The sequence below is a fragment of the Rhipicephalus microplus genome, unplaced genomic scaffold, assembly GCF_043290135.1.
Source record: "Rhipicephalus microplus isolate Deutch F79 unplaced genomic scaffold, USDA_Rmic scaffold_224, whole genome shotgun sequence".
In the NCBI taxonomy this organism is placed as follows: Eukaryota; Metazoa; Arthropoda; class Arachnida; order Ixodida; family Ixodidae; genus Rhipicephalus; species Rhipicephalus microplus.
Window position 1 is genome coordinate 215001 of NW_027464795.1, and position 10000 is coordinate 225000.

Consider the following 10000-nt stretch of genomic DNA (forward strand, 5'->3'; position numbering starts at 1 on the left):
TTTCGCGCCGCCCCGGCTGACGCGGTTTCGTGCCGCCCCGGCAGACGCGGTTTTTTGCGCCGCCCCGGCTGACGCGGTTTTTGCCGCCCCGGCTGACGCAGTTCGGACTTAGCACTTTTTGGCTGAGCCTGGCTGGTGGCCCACTCACTCGATCGCCATGTCTGTTAGCCACAGTTTTCCCGGTGGTGCCGCACCCGGGCTCGCCCCGGCTGACGCAGTTTTCGCGCCGCCCCGGCTGACGCGGTTTCGTGCCGCCCCGGCAGACGCGGTTTTCGCGCCGCCCCGGCTGACGCGGTTTTTGCCGCCCCGGCTGACGCAGTTCGGACTTAGCACTTTTCGGCTGTGCCTGGCTGGCGGCCCACTCACTCGATCGCCATGTCTGTTTGCCACAGTTTTCCCGGTGGTGCCGCACCCGGGCTCGCCCCGGCTGACGCAGTTTTCGCGCCGCCCCGGCTGACGCGGTTTCGTGCCGCCCCGGCAGACGCGGTTTTCGCGCCGCCCCGGCTGACGCGGTTTCGTGCCGCCCCGGCAGACGCGGTTTTTTGCCGCCCCAGCTGACGCAGTTCGGACTTAGCACTTTTTGGCTGAGCCTTGCTGGCGGCCCACTCACTCGATCGCCATGTCTGTTTGCCACAGTTTTCCCGGTGGTGCCGCACCCGGGCTCGCCCCGGCAGACGCGTTTTTTTTTTTCTTTCGCCCCGGCTGACGCAGTTTTCGCGCCGCCCCGGCAGACGCGGTTTTCGCGCCGCCCCGGCAGACGCGGTTTTTTGCGCCGCCCCGGCTGACGCGGTTTTTTGCCGCCCCGGCTGACGCAGTTCGGACTTGGCACTTTTTGGCTGAGCCTGGCTGGCGGCCCACTCACTCGATCGCCATGTCTGTTTGCCACAGTTTTCCCGGTGGTGCCGCACCCGGGCTCGCCCCGGCTGACGCAGTTTTCGCGCCGCCCCGGCTGACGCGGTTTCGTGCCGCCCCGGCAGACGCGGTTTTTTGCGCCGCCCCGGCTGACGCGGTTTTTTGCCGCCCCGGCTGACACGGTTCGGACTTTGCACTTTTCGGCTGTGCCTGGCTGGCGGCCCACTCACTCGATCGCCATGTCTGTTTGCCACAGTTTTCCCGGTGGTGCCGCACCCGGGCTCGCCCCGGCAGACGCGTTTTTTTTTTTTTCTTTCGCCCCGGCTGACGCAGTTTTCGCGCCGCCCCGGCTGACGCGGTTTCGTGCCGCCCCGGCTGACGTGGTTTTTGCCGCCCCGGCTGACGCAGTTCGGACTTTGCACTTTTTGGCTGAGCCTGGCTGGCGGCCCACTCACTCGATCGCCATGTCTGTTTGCCACAGTTTTCCCGGTGGTGCCGCACCCGGGCTCGCCCCGGCAGACGCGTTTTTTTTTTTTCCTTCGCCCCGGCAGACGTGGTTCCCCCCCCCCCCCCCTCCGTCTTTCTTTTTGTTTTTTTTTTTCGCCGCGGCTGAAGTGGATTTTTCGGTGCCTCGACGCCCCGGTAGTCGCGGTTTTTCCGTTTCCGCACGGCCCCGGCTGACGCTGCTCGGTCACAGTCGCCTTTTGTGGTGATTGCAGACTTCTTGAGCGCGGGTGTTTTTTTTTTTTTGTTGTTGTTGTTGTTTTATTACGCATTCGCTCCAGCAGACGCTGTTTAGACTTTTTGTTTCCTCTTTTATCCTGCGACGAGGTGACGAGGTTTATTCGGTGCCCCGCCGCCCTGGCTGAAGTGATTTTTCCTGTCCCGTGCCGCCCCGGCTGACGCGGTTGGGACTTCGCGTTTGTTCGGCCGCCACGGGTTTTGGCGCACTCGCTCGGTTGCTTGTTGTTGCCACTTGTTGCGAACCCAGGTTTCTTGAGCGAGCGCGGGCGTTTTTTCTTCCTTTCTTTCTTTGTTCTATGTGTTAGCGAATCGGCCTTTAATATCACACGAGGACTCACAACCAACAATTTTCAGTTTGAAGTGTAAAAAATCTGCAGGTGTTGACGTAACTGACTTGCCCCGTACCCTTGAGTACATCCATGAAGTTCTCGTAGTACTACTAAATCGCATTATTCCAAGTGGAGAAATTCCCATAAACTTGCAAACCTCTACACGAAAATCGGTGCGCGTGATAAAGTTGAAAATTATCGTCCGATATCAAATGTGCCTTCTATAACACAAATTCTAGGAAAAAAAAAAAAAAAAAACACTTGTTCGCCGTTTTCTGCGCCGTGACTGGCAGCACTCCGGCGAAGCGAAACGGGGTCGATTCGAGCACGATATCGGCGTCTTTCGACGTGCTCGCCGGCGACCGTCGCACGAGTACGTCGCACGAGCGCGTCTGCCGGGGCGCCGTTTGCGAAGCCGACGCAAAAGTGGGAACCGCCGCTCGGATGATCGCCGCTTTCGGCAGAGTGAGTGTTGGCACTCCGGGGAAGCGAAACAGCGTGAATGCGCCCACGAAATCGGCGTATTTTGAAGTGCCCGCCGGCGACCGTCGCACGAGTACGGTAAACCGCGTCAGCCGGGGCGTAGTTCGGGACGCCGACGAAAAAGTGGGAAGCGCAACTCGGATCTTCGCCGTTTTTGCAGGAGTGAGTGGCGGCCCTCCTGCGAGACCAAGAAGCATCGATTCGTGCACGAATTCGGCGCCTTTCGACGTGATCGCCGGCGACCGTCGCTCGAGTAGGGCAAACCGCGTCTGCCGGGGCGGGCTTCGGGACGCCGATGCGAAAGTGGGAAACGCTGCTCGGATGTTCGCCGTTTTTGGCCGAGTGAGTGCTGGCACACGGGCGAAGCCAAACGGGGCCGATTACGGCACGATATCGGCGTCTTTCGACGTGCCCGCCGGCGACCGTCGCACGAGTACGGTAAACCGCGTCAGCCCGGGCGGAGTTCGGGACGCCGATGCGAAAGTGGAGAACGCCGCTCGGATCTTCGCCGTTTTTGGAGGAGTGAGTGGCGGCACTCCGGAGAAGCCAAGGAGCGCCAATTAGCGCACGATATCGGCGTCTTTCGACGCGCTCGCCGGCGACCGTCGCACGAGTAGGGCAAACCGCGTCTGCCGGGGCGGGGTTTACGACGCCGACGCAAAAGTGGGAACCGCCGCTCGGATGTTGGCCGTTTTTGGCAGAGTGAGTGCTGGCACTCCGGCGACGCGAAAGAGCGCGAATGCGCCCACGAAAGTGGCGTATTTGGACGTGCGTGACGGCGACCGCTGCAGGAGTACGAAAAACCACGTCAGCCGGGGCGAGCGACACACGGCGGTCTGGGTGCTTATCGCTGCTATTATAGGGGCACCCCGGCAGACGCAGAAAAAAAAAAAAAAATTTTCGACCTTCTTTTTTGCTGGTCGAGCTCGGGTAACCCAGGTCGCAATGGGAGCCGCGCACGAAAGCGGCGTCGCGAGACGCGTTCGCGGTCGCTAGTCGCACGAGCTCGGCAACCGCGTCAGCCGGCGCGGAGTTCGGGATGCCGACGGCTAAGTGGGTACCGCTGCTCGGATGTTCGCCGTTTTTGGCCGAGTGAGTGCTGGCACTCCGGTGAAGCCAAGGAGCGCCAATTCGTGCACGATATCGGCGTCTTTCGACGTGCCCGCCGGCCACCGCCGCACGAGTACGGCAAACCGCGTCTGCCGGGGCGGGGTTCGCGACGCGTACGCAATAGTGGGAACCGTCGCTCGGATGTTCGTCGTCTTTGGCCGAGCGAGTGCTGGCACTCCGGCGAAGCGAAACGGGGCCGATTCGGGCACGATATCGGCGTATTTCGACGTGCTCGCCGGCGACCGTCGCACGAGTACGGCAAAGCGCGTCTGCCGGGGCGAGGTTTGCGACGCCGACGAAAAAGTGGGAAGCGCCGCTCGGATCTTCGCCGTTTTTGCAGGAGTGAGTGGCGGCCCTCCTGCGAGACCAAGAAGCATCGACTCGCGCACGATATCGGTGTCTTTCGACGTGCCCGCCGGCCACCGCCGCACGAGTACGGCAAACCGCGTATGCCGGGGCGGGGTTGGCGACGCCGACGCAAAAGTGGGAACCGCCACTAGGATGTTCGCCGTTTTTGGCAGAGTGAGTGCTGGCACTCCGGCGAAGCGAAAGAGCGCGAATGCGCCCACGAAAGTGGCGTGTTTGGACGTGCTTGACGACGACCACCGCAGGAAAACGAAAAACCACGTCAGCCGGGGCGAGCGACCCATGGCGGTCTGGGTGCTTATCGCTGCTATTATAGGGGCACCCCGGCAGACGCAAAAAAAAAAAAAAAAATTTTTTTCGACATTCTTTTTTGCTCGTCGACCTCGGGTGACCCAGGTCGCAGTGGGAGCCGCGCACGAAAGCGGCGTCGCGAGACGGCTTCGCGGTCGCTAGTCGCACGAGCTCGGCAACCGCGTCTGCCGGGGCGGAGTTCGGGACGCCGACGGCTAAGTGGGAACCGCCGCTCGGATGTTCGCCGTTTGTGGCCGAGTGAGTGCTGGCACTCCGGCGAAGCCAAACGGGGCCGATTCCGGCACGATATCGGCGTCTTTCTACGTGCTCGCCGGCGACCGTCGCACGAGTACGGCAAAGTGCGTCTGCCGGGGCGGGGTTTGCGACGCGTACGCAATAGTGAGAACCGTCGCTCGGATGTTCGTCGTCTTTCGCCGAGCCAGTGCTGGCAATCCGGCGAAGCCGAACGGAGCCGATTCGGGCACGATATCGGCGTCTTTCCACGTGCTCGCCGGCGACCGTCGCACGAGTACGGTAAACCGCGTCAGCCGGGGCGGAGTTCGGGACGCCGATGCGAAAGTGGGAAGCGCCGCTCGGATCTTCGCCGTTTTTGGAGGAGTCAGTGGCGGCACTCCGGTGAAGCCAAGGTGCGCCAATTCGCGCACGATATCGGCGTCTTTCGACGTGCCCGCCGGCCACCGTCGCACGAGTACGGCAAACCTCGTCTGCCGGGGCGGGGTTTGCGACGCCGACGCAAAAGTGGGAACCGCCGCTCGGATGTTCGCCGTTTTTGGCAGAGTGAGTGCTGGCACTCCGGCGAAGCGAAAGAGCGCGAATGCGCCCACGAAAGTGGCGTGTTTGGACGTGCTTGACGACGACCACCGCAGGAAAACGAAAAACCACGTCAGCCGGGGCGAGCGACCCATGGCGGTCTGGGTGCTTATCGCTGCTATTATAGGGGCACCCCGGCAGACGCAAAAAAAAAAAAAAAAAATTTTTTCGACATTCTTTTTTGCTCGTCGACCTCGGGTGACCCAGGTCGCAGTGGGAGCCGCGCACGAAAGCGGCGTCGCGAGACGGCTTCGCGGTCGCTAGTCGCACGAGCTCGGCAACCGCGTCTGCCGGGGCGGAGTTCGGGACGCCGACGGCTAAGTGGGAACCGCCGCTCGGATGTTCGCCGTTTGTGGCCGAGTGAGTGCTGGCACTCCGGCGAAGCCAAACGGGGCCGATTCCGGCACGATATCGGCGTCTTTCTACGTGCTCGCCGGCGACCGTCGCACGAGTACGGCAAAGTGCGTCTGCCGGGGCGGGGTTTGCGACGCGTACGCAATAGTGAGAACCGTCGCTCGGATGTTCGTCGTCTTTCGCCGAGCCAGTGCTGGCACTCCGGCGAAGCCGAACGGAGCCGATTCGGGCACGATATCGGCGTCTTTCCACGTGCTCGCCGGCGACCGTCGCACGAGTACGGTAAACCGCGTCAGCCGGGGCGGAGTTCGGGACGCCGATGCGAAAGTGGGAAGCGCCGCTCGGATCTTCGCCGTTTTTGGAGGAGTCAGTGGCGGCACTCCGGTGAAGCCAAGGTGCGCCAATTCGCGCACGATATCGGCGTCTTTCGACGTGCCCGCCGGCCACCGTCGCACGAGTACGGCAAACCTCGTCTGCCGGGGCGGGGTTTGCGACGCCGACGCAAAAGTGGGAACCGCCGCTCGGATGTTCGCCGTTTTTGGCAGAGTGAGTGCTGGCACTCCGGCGAAGCGAAAGAGCGTGAATGCGCCCACGAAAGTAGCGTATTTGGACGTGCTTGACGGCGACCGCCGCAGGAGTACGAAAAACCACGTCAGCCGGGGCGAGCGACCCACGGCGGTCTGGGTGCTTATCGCTGCTATTATAGGGGCACCCCGGCAGACGCAGAAAGAAAAAAAAAAATGGGGACATGGCGTGCGTCACCGTGCGGCTTCGCAGCGTTGCCGAAGTCGCCGAGCCCTTCGACTGAGCCGAACGGCGGACAGGGAACGTTGGTCGGCCGTTCTAACCTGTCGGTGCCACGCCGAGACGTCGTTAAGGAAAACCGCGTCGTGGGCCTCTACGACGCCGTCGAGTCGTTGTACGTTTGGTGTCCAGCGTGTCGGCGGCGAGTAGCGGACACGTCGTTCACGACTTCGGTCTTTCGCAGTCGACGCGAACTTGCGGAGAGTCGTGGTGCCTCACGTTTTCGGCAGAAACCGCGGCGGAATTTTCCCGTGCGTGCGCGCACGACCTCGGTGCTGTGCCGTCAGCGTAGTGTTGCACAAACTCGTGGCCTACCCAAGGTGCGGTACGTTTGCGGCCGTATCCTCGGTGGGAATTTCGTGAGTAGGGTCGCAAATTCTACGACCTCGGCGGGTTTGAGAGCGACGTAGACTTGTGGCACGCTCAACATGCCACACGTTTCGGGGCACACCCGCGGTGAAATTTTCTCGAGTACGCTCGTATTAGGGCCCAAGGAGGTCTGGGTACTTATCGCTGCTATTATGTGGGGGTTCTCGTGAGCGGCGTACGCGAAAGCGACCGGGTGTCTGATATGCGGCGGGCTTCGGCCTCGTCAAGCGTGTCCTCGGGTCTGCTCCAGGGGAATCCACGGCAGTCGTCTGCAGCCTCATCCGCTTGATGCGTTAGGGGCTGGTTGTCGGACGGTGCCGTTTTACCACGATATCGAGGTGTGTTCCGTGTCGTCCTCGGGCGATTCAGATGCGAAAGCGCCGAAGACGCGGGCGTGACCCGTCGTCTGGCGGCTTTGCAGTCTCGGCTCCGTTGCTAGTTCCGGCCGGTCCACCGACAGTGCAGCGGGCTTGGGCAACCCGCACGGCGCGACCGAGTCGATGCAACGAAAAAGAGCGAGCATGAACGTGCTTCTTGCCGCACGGCTCCCACTCGTCTTTCGGGAAGGTTGTGCCGTAGCGAGCTCGAACGCCGTCATCTCGGAGTGCAAAATAAGCGTGTTGGGGCGCCTGAAGGTGGCCTCCGCCGCACACAGACTGCGTCCGGCCCGCCGAGGGCGAGGACGGACGCGCAGTCGAACGATTACCTGGTTGATCCTGCCAGTAATCATATGCTTGTCTCAAAGATTAAGCCATGCATGTCTAAGTACATGCCGAAATAAGGCGAAACCGCGAATGGCTCATTAAATCAGTTATGGTTCCTTAGATCGTTTCTTCCTACTTGGATAACTGTGGCAATTCTAGAGCTAATACATGCAGTGAGCCTGGAGCCCTTTGGGTAACGGGTGCTTTTATTAGACCAAGATCGATCGGGTTTCGGCCCGTATTGTGTGGTGACTCTGGATAACTTTGTGCTGATCGCATGGCCACGAGCCGGCGACGTTTCTTTCAAGTGTCTGCCTTATCAACTTTCGATGGTAGGTTACTTGCTTACCATGGTTGTTACGGGTAACGGAGAATCAGGGTTCGATTCCGGAGAGGGAGCCTGAGAAACGGCTACCACATCCAAGGAAGGCAGCAGGCGCGCAAATTACCCACTCCCGGCACGGGGAGGTAGTGACGAAAAATAACAATACGGGACTCTTTTGAGGCCCCGTAATTGAAATGAGTACACTCTAAATCCTTTAACGAGGATCAATTGGAGGGCAAGTCTGGTGCCAGCAGCCGCGGTAATTCCAGCTCCAATAGCGTATACTAAAGCTGCTGCGGTTAAAAAGCTCGTAGTTGGATCTCAGTTCCAGACGAGTAGTGCATCTACCCGATGCGACGGCTCGGACTGAACATCATGCCGGTTCTTTCTTGGTGCACTTCATTGTGTGCCTCGAGATGGCCGGTGCTTTTACTTTGAAAAAATTAGAGTGCTCAACGCAGGCGAGTCGCCTGAATAAACTTGCATGGAATAATAGAACAAGACCTCGTTTCTGTTCTGTTGGTTTTTGGAATACGAGGTAATGATTAAGAGGGACGGACGGGGGCATTCGTATTGCGGCGCTAGAGGTGAAATTCTTGGACCGTCGCAAGACGAACTACTGCGAAAGCATTTGCCAAGAATGTTTTCATTGATCAAGAACGAAAGTCAGAGGTTCGAAGGCGATCAGATACCGCCCTAGTTCTGACCATAAACGATGCCAACCAGCGATCCGCCTGAGTTACTCAAATGACTCGGCGGGCAGCTTCCGGGAAACCAAAGTATTTGGGTTCCGGGGGAAGTATGGTTGCAAAGCTGAAACTTAAAGGAATTGACGGAAGGGCACCACCAGGAGTGGAGCCTGCGGCTTAATTTGACTCAACACGGGAAAACTTACCCGGCCCGGACACTGGGAGGATTGACAGATTGAGAGCTCTTTCTTGATTCGGTGGATGGTGGTGCATGGCCGTTCTTAGTTGGTGGAGCGATTTGTCTGGTTAATTCCGATAACGAACGAGACTCTAGCCTATTAAATAGGTGCGGGGTTCCCAGCACCTTACAACCTTCTTAGAGGGACAAGCGGCTCCTAGCCGCACGAAACAGAGCAATAACAGGTCTGTGATGCCCTTAGATGTCCGGGGCCGCACGCGCGCTACACTGAAGGAAGCAGCGTGTCTTTATCCCTGTCTGAAAAGACTGGGTAACCCGTGGAACTTCTTTCGTGATTGGGATAGGGGCTTGCAATTGTTCCCCTTGAACGAGGAATTCCCAGTAAGCGCGAGTCATAAGCTCGCGTTGATTACGTCCCTGCCCTTTGTACACACCGCCCGTCGCTACTACCGATTGAATGATTTAGTGAGGTCTTCGGACCGATGTCCGGCGCGGCCTTTCGGTTGCGCCGGTCTGTTGGAAAGATGACCAAACTTGATCATTTAGAGGAAGTAAAAGTCGTAACAAGGTTTCCGTAGGTGAACCTGCGGAAGGATCATTAACGGATTGTGAAGGGTGAGCGCCTCAGCTGCGTCTGCGCCCGACACTTTCTGCCGCTGACCCCGTTTGGACGCGGGGTCGGCTTTTCCCCACGGGGCTGCCTGAATGTGGAGCGGCACCCCGTGACAAATTGTTGCGCCCAGCGGACGCCAACACCGCGACCTTGGACGGTCGGCCAGGTGGCGGACGCGGGTACAAACGGCGCAACGCACTCATAGGTCGGCTTTCGACCCGCCACTGCACCGTGGCTCGAAGCGCTCGAAATGCGCGACCCGACCGCTGCGGGACCGCCTAGTACTGTAAACAGGAGCGGCGGAGCGCGAACGGCGAGTCGTGGTTACGTCGGTAGAAGGCGAGGCTGCGCGTTCCCGAAACGCCAGCCGAGTGCCCTCCCGACCGTTCGAGCGTGCAAGAACGAGACCCGACAATCGCGCGGCGACTGCCAAGTACGAGAGGAACGGCACAAGCGTCGGCGGTCGGTCAAGGAACTGGCGATGTGACGGGTCCGCTGTGCACCAGTGCATACCGTCCCGCCGTCCGCGGCAAGCGCCTCCGCGTCCTCGGGTGACGGAGGCTGCCGGTCGGTTCTTGCAGGCGAGGGATCTCGCTGGCACCGGTTCGCGTTGACGCGCGGCCGGTCATGGCACGGCGATGCGACGGCCGAGGTGCGCAGTACTCGATGGAGGAACCGCACGCTCCGATGACCGTCCCGCCCTCCGCGGCGTATGCGTACCGACCGTAATGGTTGCAGCAGCGCCGGCCGGCTTTTGAATTCGCCACACGAAACACGGTGCGAGATCGCGGTTAGGGGAGCGTCGACGTTGCCAGGCGTTTTGCTTGCTGCCGAGGGAAAGGCGGCACGGCCACGTCGCGCTCGTCGCGATTAGCGGGTCTGCGCGCTTTGGGAAGGTGCCGCAACGACTTGCCGAAAGAGGAAGCACGGAAGAACG

At 60.3% G+C, this 10000-nt stretch overlaps 1 non-coding gene across 1 annotated transcript; it reads left to right on the top strand.

Annotated features, from left to right (window-relative positions):
• The first annotated feature begins 7236 nt into the window (after window positions 1-7236).
• Window positions 7237-9051, top strand: LOC142792527 (small subunit ribosomal RNA). The gene has a single exon (XR_012890996.1). It is a non-coding gene; the product is annotated as a small subunit ribosomal RNA (ribosomal RNA).
• Window positions 9052-10000: the final 949 nt, after the last annotated feature.